The sequence below is a fragment of the Tachypleus tridentatus genome, unplaced genomic scaffold (genome assembly GCF_004210375.1).
Source record: "Tachypleus tridentatus isolate NWPU-2018 unplaced genomic scaffold, ASM421037v1 Hic_cluster_2, whole genome shotgun sequence".
In the NCBI taxonomy this organism is placed as follows: domain Eukaryota; kingdom Metazoa; phylum Arthropoda; class Merostomata; order Xiphosura; family Limulidae; genus Tachypleus; species Tachypleus tridentatus.
Genome location: NW_027467782.1, coordinates 40,486,378 through 40,502,249, shown reverse-complemented (window position 1 = coordinate 40,502,249; position 15,872 = coordinate 40,486,378). Strand labels below are relative to the sequence as shown.

General features: G+C 31.2%; 1 long non-coding RNA gene across 3 annotated transcripts; it reads right to left on the bottom strand.

Annotated features, from left to right (window-relative positions):
• Positions 1 to 1,817: 1,817 nt before the first annotated feature.
• LOC143242513 (uncharacterized) lies at positions 1,818 to 11,110 on the bottom strand. 3 transcript variants are annotated; one of them, XR_013022843.1, is made up of 5 exons: positions 10,934 to 11,109; positions 4,243 to 4,916; positions 3,141 to 3,252; positions 2,750 to 2,796; positions 1,818 to 2,477 (listed from the first exon to the last, which is right to left on the bottom strand). It is a non-coding gene; the product is annotated as an uncharacterized LOC143242513 (long non-coding RNA). The 3 variants fall into 3 exon arrangements; XR_013022844.1 differs by lacking the exon at positions 2,750 to 2,796 and having other exon boundaries at positions 1,822 to 2,477; positions 10,934 to 11,104; XR_013022842.1 differs by lacking the exons at positions 1,818 to 2,477; positions 2,750 to 2,796 and having other exon boundaries at positions 2,931 to 3,252; positions 4,243 to 4,401; positions 4,790 to 4,916; positions 10,934 to 11,110.
• Positions 11,111 to 15,872: the final 4,762 nt, after the last annotated feature.

Below are 15,872 nucleotides of genomic sequence, written 5' to 3'. Positions count from 1 at the left end.
TGAAGACAATTCCCCTGGGTGTTTTCTGCCTGAAAATACTGCACTTGTTGATCTTGCAAACTCATGTAAAGTTCTTCCACTGGATGTTTTTGTCCAGATGTACTTCACTTAGCATTATTTGTTGTATTCCAAGACACTTCCCCTGGACGTTTTCTGCCTGGGCAGACTCTACTTGGTCTGTTCATGTACCCTTCATGGTCCTTTACTCATAGCCTCTCTTGTACCTTTATATGTTTCACTGTCATATGTTTAGTACTTTGGTTTGCTGCATAAGTAACATAAGTGGGATATGTATGCTGACAATGAGCTAGTTATGATAGTTCTCTTGATCAAACTCATATATACATGTATTTATATTTATATGTATCCTCATAACACAGTTGACCATCAAAGGTATTTTCTCTGGCTGTTTAGCCTGGATGGACTGCAATTATTGCTCACTATATCTGATACAAAGCATTTTGACTAGATAAGCTGCACTTGTTGCTCACAGTGTCTCATATGAGGTGTTTCAACTGGATAGATTGCACTTGTCATAATTCAGTGTAACCTGAAGATGTACAATTGGCACTTATATGAGTTGCTATCACGTCCACATAAGATTTTTCAACTTTGTCATGGTATCCAAGTCTTGTTCTTCAACACTTATACTGATTTGGTACGATATGTCTTTCCCCAATGCAAGTGTTCCTTACTAGGTAAAAAACATACCCATTTGAGAAATAGTTCAAAACCACACAGATGTAACTTCTGTTTTTAATCTTGCACACCAGTTCTTTCAGTGTTGTTATTTTCTGCTTGATTTTGTTTTTGCATGTTCATCTAGCCCTCTAGTTTTTCAAAGTGGGGTGAGAAGAAGTAAGACCATTTCATAAGTTAACATTTTCTAATCCTGACAATGCATTTTGATACCTACTTGCCTCACTTCAACCACTTTCTTCCTCAATGATTTGCCAGTGTTTCTGATTTGAATATGACAGTTCTTGAAAGTGAGGATTATGCTAGAATAATAGACTGTGCTAGTACAGTAGGAATGTTGGAAGGTAGTTGCATGATCAATACATGTTTTGAAAGACTGATGAGCTAGGTGAAATGTTTTTTTTTGGCAATGTTTAGAGAGCAAATCAAGATTGAAACAGCTTTGAGGTGAGAAGAGGTAAATACCTATCTGAAATGTGGTTTCAGTATAAAAATGTTAACTTTTATTTGAACAAGTTATACGATTCATAAAAGTAATTTTGAAGTTTGAAACTACTTCATCCAGTAGTTGCCTTTTTGCAATAAAATAGGACAAACCATTAAATAAATGTATTCAGTTTTCATAGTTTACTATGTTAGAATTATACTTAAAATTCCATAATTAAAATAAAAATATACAGAAAAACTATTTGTACATTTAAAAACTGAATTACTAAGTTTGGGGATTAGGCTCACTTTCAAACCTTGAACATGGACGAGAAATAACTATTAGTAACATTCGGTTATTTGTAAAATATGTATGCATTAACCTGATGTTATCGTAAATACAATTAAATTAGAAACTGATCAGGATATCACAAGAAATTGGTATAGAATTAATTTCAACTTATGATCAAAGCAAGTCTTTTACATAGATCAGAAATAAAAACATTCCACGATATGAGCACAGGTAACTAAATATGTGTTCAGACCATATTACTTTTATGATTATTGATTAAATATTTTTTGTATTCAATAAATACAACTATGCATTTACAAAAATTAAAAACACTATTTGATGTGTGCCAATCAATGAATTAAACTGACACTGCTTCATTTTTTTCACCATTTATTTTGCAATAATGAATATTTATAACTTGATATTTAATGAAAAATATACATTTCACAACCAAATTCCTAAAGATAGAAAGATTATTGTTCTTTACAAATCATATTTACTCCTGTTATATCTTGTTTTACTTAAAACATTTTATCAATCTAATGTTATGTTTGTTTTTAAGGTAACTTTAGCATTAAAATTTCAGAAACACTATATTATTCACTGCAATGAGCAATAAATTGCTTAAACCAATCTTTGTAACTTGCTTTGAACAAAATAACAAAAGGTAAAACATAAAGTTCAATAGAATGTGTTTTTTTTAACTATTAACAAAAAATGTTCAGCTATAGGTAGGTAAGTAATAAATAAATGAAGAGCAGACATCTACTAGTGGTATAGATCATACCTGTGGTAAAGCATTAGCACTTAGTAAAACAATCTTGAAATTATCTTCAAGAAGAATCTGGGAGACACAAGTCACTGTCAATGTTCAGTTACACACACTACAGTTAAGTTTCAGACATTATAACTTCATAAGATTTCTACTTATTACACATTGGTTACTCCACATCCAATTCTTCATCAGATAGGTTTTCACTGATTGGTACAGCTTCTCCATCTACTGTAGCAGCAAGATGATCTTCTCAACCAGCTGCTTCAGGAAGCTTCCCCTCCTCTCCTACAAATTCATTTAATAAAACAATCATAATGAACACCATGTTAGTACAAAATACCACTAACAACAATGATACCAACAATTACTGATGTAATTATCTACATGATATTTAATCAACATAATCTGTCCTGATTTTTCTCAATACATTTTGAAACATTGACAATAAGTAACAAAGCAAATATATAATTTTTACATATATCAATACATTTATCATTCTTATTAGCTATAACCTTCATTCAGGCTTTTTAGTATCTGTACAAAATTTTGCAAACTACCTTTCACAGACAGACCTTTCTTTTAACATTTTCAATGTCAATTTTTTCTGAAAATGAAATATTTGTGGTTTCATTAAATAAGTCTAAACATCTTTTTTTTTAATTAATAACCATTAAATACAAATTAATTATTATTACAGTTAATAATAATGGTTTTAACAATATCTTACTTTAACAGCTAATTTATATTATGCTCTAACTTCATATTATTATAACATACTTTTTCAAATTTTGTCAACAATTCTCTTATTAAAATTGATACTTCACATTAAATCTTAACTATAACTTTCCAACTTCAACAGACACTTGAATTAAATTTAAGGCACAACTCCCTACTATAATAGTTACTTCTTAATGCAGTACATACTTGACACTGAGTTCATCTCCTTACCATATAGGTTTGCTTTTCTTCTGTCCACTTCATGAAGATTAGTTAATGTTAATCCTACATTTGCTTGCAGGATAAGGGTCTCAGCTGTTAGGTCCACATATGAATCACAGTTCTGCAATTGCAAAGAAAGTTTACAAAGATTAAATTTTTATATGTTCCAATGCCCTCAAATTTTATGATAAATATATTTCATACACATAAGCATTGACATAGACAAAATTTAAAAGTAATATTTATATATATTAATTTTTCAATTATATTTCTTAACAGAGCTAGCACTGGTGGGAGGAGGCTAAAATAGTTCTCTAACCCTAAAGCTACTACTGTCCACAAATTTAGTTTTACCATAACTTCAGATTTAATCCCAGCATATGTCTCACTGCCCCCTTTCCAGTTAAGAAAAATCTGGAACTGGGACTGATTCTTCATAAGTAATTGACTTTTCTAGAACTTGACTTAAAACTTCACATTCAATGAAGAAAGTTCGCCATTTACAATGATTGTAAACCGACTCATTAAACACCTAATGTCCTTTCTTTAATACAATATCCATAGGCAGTTTTGTTCATTATTTCATTCACTTTTCATAAAATATTTTGAATGAGGTATTTATTTCATGTTTTTAACCATGAAAGCAAATTAATGTGTGTATTTTTTAAACTTCTGGTTTGAGTTTAAATGTGCATTTTTTATTTCCTCCAAAACTATAAAAGCCTTTTAAAATCAATTTTCAATTTCCCAGCTACAAAAACTGTTCACTGATGTGTCAACACTAACAATCAAGTTTGCTGGTATTAATCAAAAAAGAGAGAGATGAAAATTATGTCTTTTTTGGATAAAGAGAATCCTTCCAACATCCTTGTGATACCACAGCCTGTAATGTGGAGACAGAAATAAAAATATATAAATGTTACACTGTACAACTTTTTTTTTTCTCTTTGAATAAACAAACTATGATATCAAATGATATTGATGAACTGGATAAAACACGTACTGTTTAATTAAGCAACATTCCTTAATAACATTTCCAAAAAAATCCTTAAGAGATAAAATAGCATGCAAACAAGACCTCATGCTTTGATAATGAATGAAATATTAATACCTCACTATCTTCTCCAGGAAATAGATCACATGCTGCCTCATCTTCACCCATCTATCCTTCTTCAGGCAAGTCTGGGTTGAATGTAAACATCTCTCGTCCACTGAGCTGTTTGAAGACTCATAACGATGAAGATTCTAGATTACTCTTCAGATCAACATACTTAACAGTGAAAAGAATAAACTTGACAAGTTTAAATATGCACTATGACCACATTCATTAATAATGCATTTTGTACCATATAATATTAAAATTCTCCATCAAGTTGTCTTGCTATTTTTAAGGTTAGCTTACCTCTTCTAAAGCAAAGCACAAGCTATGTTGAAAATAAATATATTATTATTTATATCACAGTGATGATCAGTAATTTCAAGAATGATTTTACACACTGTTGATCACTTACTTCTTATGTCAATTAAACAATATCAATATTTACAATAGATACACTATGATGATAACATGCAGTTATATTTCATTGAATTAAGGGATGACCAGTAGAGTTCATCTATTACAATTACACCAAGATGATGGTCAACAAACTTTAACTTACTAATAATACTCATCATATGATGACAGTCACACAGTTTTACAATACTTATACCAATGTGACGACCAGCTTTAAACTCTAGTTTTTTCCTGTCCTGTTCCACTTGAGCTTTTTCCTTCTTCTCTGTTATCTACAAAACCAAAATAATGTTGTTGTTTTTTGTTGATACTATGCTTACAAAATATATTTTAATTAAATATTGAACATACATGCAATTAGACAGAAATAAAAATTTTTGTACATGATGTCTTTTATACTTTATATATATGTATGTACTTATTTCCCAAATTTATATATTAATTGTTACACTTCACACACGTTTTCGTTAAAAGAATGTAATAAAGATCTAAATTGTTACCAGTCAATAAAGTCTAGTGTATAAAGAATCTAAATAACTTAAAACAATGATACCAACTTATGTACATTTATATGAAAATATTTTAAAAGTATACCATCCTTCATAAACATGAAAAGAGGAAGACAAGAGTACAAAATATGAAATTCAATAAGTGAACTTGTATTGAAGTGTGGATAGACAGAAAATAAAACACTTTTTTCTTTTTCCAGGCCAAAAATGTTTAAAATGAAATTCTTGTCAAGTTAGACCTAAGAGCTGCTCTCTTGAAGTACACAGAATGTAATGACACAATTGTAAAAAATTAGATATAATATTATAAAAGCACACAGAGAACACAATTTTATAAATTACAGAGAACAAGATGTAATGTTATAAATGCATACAGATAACGATTTATATGCAGGAAATATAACTTTATAAAATTATGATATTATTCAATAATAATGTAATAACAAAGTATTCAGAGAAAACTTGTGCCTAATCTTTACACCAACTTGAATATAAGACTGTTTAGTGCAGGTAGTGTTACTAATTAATTTACTTTCTAACTCACTGATGTTGAGACTATTGAACACTGTGTTTGAAATCCAGTGATGTCAAGACTGTGATACATGTATAAATAACTACAACTAGATGAATGAAAAAAGAGTAAAAGTCACATGAGAGAGAAGTTCTGCCACAGAAAAGCTAGACTTTGTAAAGTTAACTGTTGTGGGAGTGAATGGTTGGTAGGTTAGGGTGACATTTAAAGTTTGAAAGAGATAAGGAGAATAATGTCTCATAAAAGGGTGTTCTAAACCAATTGAACCCACATATGTGGACTTCAACAAAAGAGAGATGATAATTGGATACAAAAAACAGAATAATACTGAAAGTTAAGGATACAACCATAGTCGCTCATGTGATATCATGACACTACTGTGAATAAAAGAAATAAAAGTTTAGCTTGTTAACTGAATTCTAAAACAATTGAATTGGCTTAAGTGTACTTTGGACAATAAAAGAAAACTGTATAGTGTCTAAGATACAGATATTATTTCCATAGTGCAAATAATTTTGTACATACATTTAACTTGTTTCAAACATATATTATTTTAAAAAACAAGTGGAGTGCATGTTGTTCATTTTTTGTCAGTTTTGCTGCCAGCAAGTCAGAGATATCAACTGTAGAAAATTTTGTAGCCCAACACACCTATAAATTTACATTACTATTAAGTAAGTGTATAACATTTGGTAAACCACAGCCATGATAACACAGTGGTAAGTTGTGGAAGAAGAAAATGTAAAGGACAGTGGAAATAAATAGACCAATATGTGCACAACTATAGTAAAAGTGCAAATAGCATGGAAATTACATGATATATAACCATGTCAAATTTTGATAAAAGAATGGAAAGAGAAGAGATATCTTCATGGATAGACCAGGAATGATAGGCCTTGTTCAACACAACAACATGGCATCCAACTAAAGTGAAGCCCTTTCAGATGCCTTATGCAATGAAATACCTTACAAGGCAGGAAGCTGAGGCAATCTTGGAAGCTAGAATTGTTAAGCCTTCAAATTCAGCCTACCATTTACCAGTTTTAATCTCAAAAATTAGAGATAGGTTAACTGTTTCTAAATAAATTTCCAAAAGCTAAATCTTGTGATGAAGTTCAACTCTGAATCAATGGTAAACCTAGAAACTATCAGGTCAGGTTCTCTTCAAAGATCAATTGCAGTAAAGGTTATTGCCAAATTCTAATGAAGACAGGATTTACAGAGAAGACAGCATTTTTAATACTAGATGGATGTTACCAATTTCAGCAGGTGCCAAGTAAACTCTGCAGAAACATTCAACTGCATAACAAGGAGGGTGCTGTGCAATACCACCAATATCAAGCACTATGCAGATGCCATCCTGACACATACTGTAAAATGGGAAGACTATATAAAGAAATATAGAAAGCTGTTACAACATGTGAGAGAAGCAGGTCTCACCATCAGACCATCCAAATGCTACACTGCATATTATGTGCTGGGACTTAAAGACAGCCATGGAAAAGAAGGTATTCCAAATACAAGATACATTAGCTCTGACTAAAAAGCAACAAGTCAGATCCTTTCTGGATTTATTTTGATATTACAGGAAATTCATCCCAAATTATGTTGAAATTAGTGCACCATTGACTAACCTGACCAAGAAAGGCTTATCGAACAAAGTAATGTAGAAATGGCGACACCTGGTTGCATTCCAGACTTCAAAAAACCATTGACTGTTTAGGCTGATGCTTCAGTCTTTGAAATTGGGAAAGTGCTCTTACAATAATATAGAGATGGACCGTTTCCAGTAATACATACAAGTGAAAAGTTGTTAAGTAGTGAGAACTACTCTGTTACTGAATCAGCGTGTCTAGCCATCATTTTTACCATTAAAAATTTCCAGAACTACCTCTACAGTAAGGAGTTCATCATCTGGACAGACCATTACCAACTGTGTTTGGGATCCTAGAGTGAAAGCATGAATCAAGTAGTATGAAAGAAGGGCAATACAACATGAGAAAGTGTCCATTGAGAAAAAAAAAAGGACAATCCCACATGTGAACAATAAAGGACAACATTCCCAGATGAAAGAGTAATAAAGCAAGTTGGAAAAAGAGGAAACCAAGAAAGAGCTGGTCAATAATGTGCTATCAACAGAACTTGACAAGGGGTGTTACAGAACTTCAACAAGACACTGGGAGGGAGAGGGGGAGATGGCAGGGAACACATATAGAAATGAATAGCACAAGCAAGATGGTGTATACAGCCAGACTGTTCGTTATGTGACCACTGGATCAAAAGAGCTCAGGTAACCAGATATTCCATAATTTGCAAACAAAGTGAAAATGGATGAGCCCAAATAAGAAATGGAGAAAAAAGGAACAAATATAAGAGTCAGAAACAACCCAAAAATTTAGACATGCCTTTTCAGAGAAATTGTTTCTTAATTAATAATGAATGTACCTGAAGAAAAGGTAAAAGCAAAATGCAGCCATGTGTCCAGAATGGAAAAGAAACAAAGGCCAAGACTGTGAATATAGCAAGTTAAAGCCCTCATAACATGGCTAGAGACATTAGGAGCAAGAGTCATGCCTCAAAATAGTGTGTATTGTGATGATGGGATTATTGGAAGGTGATAAAAGGTATCGAAGACATCGACCAGCTTAATTTAAAGGTTGGGCAAAAACAATATATCAAGACAGTGAAATTCCTATATTTGGAACAAGGGAATCATCAGAAGTGGTTTAGAGAAGTACAAAGAGAAGATATCAGTTTCCAAGATTCAGGGTTCAACACAGAGGTGGGAGCAGTAACCCATAAAGGGAAAAATAACCTTCTATAAGGCATTTAAAGCCAAAAGCTCTAACACTGTGTCATTAAGACAATGGTGCTAAGGATCAGAAAACAGAAGAAAAACAATAGGGAGAGAGGAATAGGAGGAAGAGACGATAGACAAAGGGTAGAAACCAAAGTGATGAAAAGGTTGGTTATGAAGTGAGTAGAAAAGATAAAAAAAGCAATTCAACAGGAATCAAGTCAACTAAGTTCAAAGGTTAGAGGTAGCTACCAATAGAGCAGACAAAGGATAACCCCCTGGGAGGAGAGTATGGTCAGAGGAGGCAGAGAGAGTGAGAAAAGGAAATTATAAAATAACAAGTGTACATGGGTCAAGGAATGGTAAAGATGATTGAGTAAAGATATGATAAAATGATGGAAAGAAACTTCCACTCAAGACTCCAAGGAAAGAAGAGCATCTTGAAGACCTCATGGCAAATGAGTGGAGCAAGACGTAAATCATGTATGGAAGACTGGGGAATGTAAATGACAGAGAAAAGGGTGTCACACACAAATAGATCTCACTTGCACAGAAACCATGAAAAGAAACGATTATACATTTCAGAAAGTCATAAGATATTATCAAAAAGATAGTAACTTGATAAAATAGATTAACAAATGAATCACAAAGATTGCTCAAAATCTTTCAAAGTTAAAAAATGAATGTGCCTAAATTATGAACAAAGATAATTTCAAGTGCAAGTTCTTGTAGGGACCCATGAGCATGGAGGATGTTTGACCTTCCTACTGGTGAAGGGATATTACTACATGATGACTGTGTTATGTACTAATGGAATTCATGTCAAAACATGTGGTTTAGGTGGGAAATAGTTCAAGGTTAGTGGCATGAGCAAAAACTCAAGAGTAGGCACACAAGAATTGCTACTGTGTGCAGAGTTAAGTGGATTGTTTAAAAATGATTATATTATCACTAAAAAAAATTAAAATAAGTTTTTATCATATATATATATATATATATTTACTGTATATATCATATGGTAAAAATTCAGAATTAGAGCAACAAGAAATAAACAATAATCCTTACAGCTCTAATAGTTGGTCATTGAGAAACGTAAAGCATTTTAAACACATCATTCATGATAAAAAAACACGTAGGTTCAAGAAGTCTTGATAGAAGTGAAATGATAAATCATATAACCAAGTGGGTTGGGAAAAGTGCTGAGCAACTGGGAGATCATTTTCAATGTTAATAGAAGATTTATGGTTGTTGAAATGTTCTCTAAAGGTTGTTTATGTCCTACACATTGATGACTGCATTTTTTTACACTGTGTAATAAAAATGGTGTTTTTTGTTTAACAACTGATTTCTTTATATAAAGTTTCTTTGTTTGTGCATGTCAGAAAATGAGTTAGTGGTTTTTATGAACTTTGACAAAAGGCTTTACTGCATGTACAATTCTCCCATGTGTAAATAAGAGTAAAGCCACACAAATGACATCTGAGTCACAACTACCACAGGTATATCAACCAGATTTGAAGCATGGTAAAGTTTATCAACATGTACTGGTCCCCTGGTAGAACTGGTACCAACAGAAACAAAAGTATGAGAAGAGTAATTCTCTACCATAGCAAACAACTTGGAAGCATGAAAAGTAGTGGAAAACTAAAACTCCTGAAATGGTGTGGAATATGACAGACTAAAATAAAAAATTAAAAAAAAAAGAGTCCAAATGTCTTCTCATTGATTACATTCTTACTTAGAAACATTGTTTTACTGAAAAGAAGAAGAAATCACTGGCCAAACCCATGAATCTAATTTCCTAAGAATTAAAGTCTGTACATAACATTGAACTAAGTTCCTGGGAAATCTTACCAGTAGCACGTTCAGCTATAATGGGAATTTCTATCGTCAATACACTGATCATATATTACTGCAGCAGTAATTTGGTTTATCAACATATTAGATACCCAGAGCTCTCATAAATATGAACAAATGTTCTTAATGTAAGACTCAGGGAAAAGAAGAAAAATACCAAAGACAGGAATTTTTATTGTTTCTTTAGTTGTTGTGGTTTTATTTCTGAAAATATTTTTGACTATTTGAAAGCTACAGGAATATTCTTCTGTGACATCATATGTTTATTCTGGTTTATCAAGTGCAGTCAATAATAATTAACTGATTGAAATCCAAATTACTTATTAGATAAAAATTCATCTTGACCAAAAAATATAGAATTTAAACATTTTATATTTGAAAAGAAAGATATAAACCCTTAACAGAATTAGATTTATCTTCATTAATTTTCTAAAAGGTACAACTGAAGATTGCCATTTAAACTCTTAAAATGCTTCAGTAGTTTAACACTAATAATACAAACACAGAAAACTGTACAGTTGATTTAAAAGACCTTTATACTTTATGTTTTTTAGTAGATAATAGATGCATAGATAACAAGATAAACTACATTACCTTCATCTCTCAAGTCTACGTAAATACTATTCTTTTCATTCTCACTTTCAACGTCATCTTGGGAAAACTTGCATTTGTCACCTTCCTTACACTGTCCTTACTTATAAAAAACACACAGTACAGATTTAGGATCAGTTCCTGAAATTAAAATAGTTATATCACCTTTTTGTAAGAGATGAATGTAACTGAACTGTACCCATGTTAAGAGTAACAAGATAAAACACTTCAATGCTGTGGTGTGTGATTTACATGAAGCAGACTTTTATCACTTGTTTTTATTCACCCTAAGAATATCAGTGACCTAACTATTGAAAAACACACAAAAATTATGAAAACTAATTTAATATTAAAGATAGCTATGTACAGTTAATATGTACACAATACTTGTACCACAACTTGTTACATAAGTTTTAATTTTTTTAGTTATAAAAACAGATAAAATGTCCCAACATGCATTTTTAAAATGTATAAAAATAACATTCAACAAAGTTACATCAATATTATAGCTTATGCTTTTTGTACTGAATGAGTTTTAGCTATGTTAATAATTTCATTGTACTTGTAAAGCCAATTATTGTTGGTTAGTCACAATTATCTACCTGATTTATGTCTCTGCTAAGTGTTATAACTGCAGAATTCATATGCAATAAAACTGCATTTTTTACAACCATTCCTAAAGAAAATATTTAACTCTCACTAATTACAAGTGAAAAAATTAGTATAATTTTAGTGCCAGACCTTAAAAAAACACTGAAAAAATAAATATTTAGAACCTTAAATGGGTGAAATTGTGAACCTGATGTTCCACACTTTAGAAATTCTTTTACATATGACTAATTCTAAAAAATTCCTTACTTATGTCAGGATTTCAAAGTCAGGGAAATGTATCTCTAAAAGTAGAAAGCAAAGAGGTTCCATCTTTAAACACATTTAAGACTATGTATCAAGAGCAATATTAATATGGTTGAATACATCATGATGTATTTCAGTTTCTATATAATACATAAGGTATAAAAAACCATAATAATTCTGGAGAGTATTTTAACCTTTTCTTGAATAACTCAGTCTGAAAGATTCAACTTACGTTATTATTTGCTATTTCTAAGAAATAAAATCTTAAAAACCTTTATGACCTACTTAGACAGCCAGATCATTAACATATCCAAAGATAATCTGTATTAATAATAATTATGTAGTAATTTTTGAGTCTTCAGTTAACTATAAAATCCTATGTTTTTTAGTACTATGAAACCTCACATTGACATATTCTCCTGCTCATTTTACACCACTTTAAAACAAGCAAATGCAATAATGGGAAAAAAGAAAAAAATCAAAATCTTTGTATTTATATGTTTACAAAAACATGCCATATCAACATGTAGGGGGAGGTTAAGTGATTAACAATATATCACGCATTTCGTGATGACGACAAACCAACTTGAAGTAAAATGTATTTCAGAACAACTGTTGCAAACTCCTTCTTTGTTAATCTGAAGATGACCTGAGAAGGTCAAAACATTGTTCTCAGCTTTATTTTGGTATAATCAGTTGTCCTGAGATACATATCATGTACTTGTTATGTTGAAAGTCATACAACAATGGGAATATATAAATTCCAAAATTTCTTGCTCACACTCTCTATTGAATTACATAGAAATAACTTATGGGAAAGCTAGTCTAATCTAGCTTTTGTATTAGGTACAATTAAGATAATAAACCTTTTTTACTCCATACACAAATTACACTGCACAATAATTTTTTTAAATGTTTTGCTTCCTGAAAAAAGGTTTTGCTGATTGTGACAGGTACCTGGTGGGTATGCACAAATACAGTTTTGGTTTTGCTTCATCATGTAGAAACTTTGAGAAATAGACAGTTAACTGTTTACTGGCAATAACTTATTTAATTGTGTTTATGTTTGTAATACGCTATTAAGTTCAACATAATTAAAAGTGTTTTGCTCCTGATTTTTGTTTGTATTCAATGTCTGGTGCATCACGTTGCAGTGTCCAACAGTAGTCAGCAAGCATTGACAAATTCCAGTTGCCCTGATATTGTTTTCCCACGGTTGCAAAACTGAAGATTTTAATGAAACTGTAGGTAATGGGCAAATGTGGATGTGATTTTCGTTATCAGCAGCCAAAACTCTACAAGGAACACCCAACAGTGTTCAAGAAGCAAAAAACTTTGTTGTGCAGTGTTATCTAACATTAACTTCATTCTCCACAAACAAGGTAAAGTGACAGAAAAAACCTATGTCATAATATAAAGAGAAGTATTTTACCTTTCTGTGTTGTTACAGATTTGAATGTCAGTTGTTACAGAACTGACCACATCTTTTCAGCATGATATTAAAGCAGTAAAATGAGATAAATAACATCGAGAATTTGCCTTTATCAGACCCAATTTAAATACATCTGATCTATTTAGGATGTGTGTGTGTGTGTTGGTGTGCATCACCACTGAATATACCCCAAATCAGTCATTTTCTGACCTCAACAAAGTATTTGGTTATTTCAAAAACATATTTGATACACTAGCCAAAGAATACTATAAAAAACAGAAACAAGAAACAGTCTCACCTCTGCCTTACACACCATCCCATGTGCACCAGACAAAACAACATCACCAAACAAGAAGCATCACAACATAATTGAAAAAACAATTAGTCAACATGACTATAATCCATAATTACTACACGACCTGTGTGAGGTCACTCACACAATCAGCAGAACTTCACAAGTAGCATGGAAATTTCTAAGGCAGACATAAAGAAGAAATTCTAGTCAAAAATAATAATATCTAGATATTTTCAAACATTTGTTAACTTTTCATAAGTCTATACAACCGCTGTCTTCAGCAAGTTTTACTCGTGATAAATTTTAAAGGAAGTAAGCATTAACAGTTTTTATGCCCCTGTAAAAGTGTTTTTTGTGCATAACATAAAGCCATAAAAGCATGAACTTGTTTACCTTTTTTAATACTACTAAAATATTATGGTATAAACATTTGATGATATTTTAGATTTTGTTATGTCATTAAAACTTTTGATTACTTTTCCATTATTTACAATTTGTTACCCTTTTGTAGTTACAAAAAAAAACAATATGCTCATTAACTTTGAAGGAGTTTCAAATTGACAGGGTTTATAATTTTGTTGTTTTCTGACAATAATTATATTTGCTCAGGTTGCAAGCTAAGAAGTGATGCATTAAATTAATTTTGATTCTCCTTTATTATGTTTATAAAGAATACTTGATTATGAGTTCCAATAAAAATTGCTAGGTTTATCAGCAGCTTTACTTAAAACCTCGAAATACCTACCTTGTAGCTTAATATTGGAAAATGTCACTACCACAGCACCTTCTTGGATATAAAATATGACAATTGTCAGTCAGGTTTTCAAAGAAATCTATGTGGTCTTGATGACATTCTGTAAACCCTGACATAATGTGATTGGCATTAACCTGTTGCTGCTTGCTGGTAATATCAGCAGCAGGTTACCACAGATATATTTTGTTCTTACCATACATATACAGTAAATGCCATTGAAATAATGTGCTTTATACAATTTCAGATTACTGCACCTATATAAGCAGCAGTTTCATGTAGGGTGAAATTCTCCTGCAGGGTTAAGAACCTAAAATAACAAACCAACATTTACTATTATGGAGTATATATAGTTGCAAATCTACAATGTGACTTAAATGAATCTTACAAATCATAAATGATCAAGTCTGTAAGCACTTGTCTGTAATGGCAGATTCATTGCTCTTAACTTTATCCCTCTGTTCCTAGAAACATTTCTTGAGATGTCTCGGAACCAAATAGTTTAGAAATAGTAGATATTTTATTTTTACCTAAAATCATTGAATACATTTTTATTTCTCAAAAAGTTATAGAAGTTGCAATTTAAGAGATGTTTTCTTGTAGGAAAAACAAATAGAAAGTTCACTAACATAAGTTTCAGTATTAAATGATAAATAGAAAAAACAAACAAACATGCAAATCAGGTACATATTGTAATGATGTAAGGAAAACACAAGGTAAAAAAAATTAATTCAAGAAAAAACAAAATATAGGAGTTTGAGAGTGTTTACAAGAGGATAACTTATTGTTTAATTTTAAAAGTATAATTAAGAGAACAGACTACTAATTTTCATCATTGGTACGACTCATCATTTCAAAAAATACAATAGTCTTCTTCCACTAGATGGTTGGTGTTTAACCTTCCAGTCCTCTTTACTTCAAATTTGATATCTTTAATGCTAAACATCTTTTTTCTTGATCATTTAGTGGAAATGTGTACAAAGAAAGCATACTCATATTAAGAATTTCAACTTACATTCTTTGTCCAGTGAATAATGTCACTCCATGACCTTTGTTCACTGACAGCGTTGGTCATCAGACATTTTCAATCATTATCATACTTGGTCAACCAGGAATATTTTAGCTATAACCCATTTAACCTGGACTCTATATACAGTACTAAAACATACCTAGGAATGGATTAACTGAGATCTTACTATACCAGTTAAGTGTCTCCTTTATTTTAATTACTTCTACAGCTACCCCAATGTGACAATTCTTTAATGATTTTTATTTTACGATTTTCCAATCTTAATTCAGTCCAACCCTTTTTAAAAACAAATAGACTTACTTTAGTTTATCATATTTGATTATTTTATAACTGTGATTTTATCTGAATCTTTTTCAGTCTTCAAATTCTGTAGTATTCACTGTTTCTGTTTCCAAAATTAGTTTACTTCAAATGTTTAGAGTTCCCAAGTTTATGTTGAAAATAGTGCACTGAGTAAGACAAAGAAAAATGATACTTTTCTATAGACCTTTACAAAGCAGAATAATTAGGATAAAGAACATTTTTGAGTCAAATCTAACACATAGTACCTCGGTACACACCCACACTATCCCCTTACCA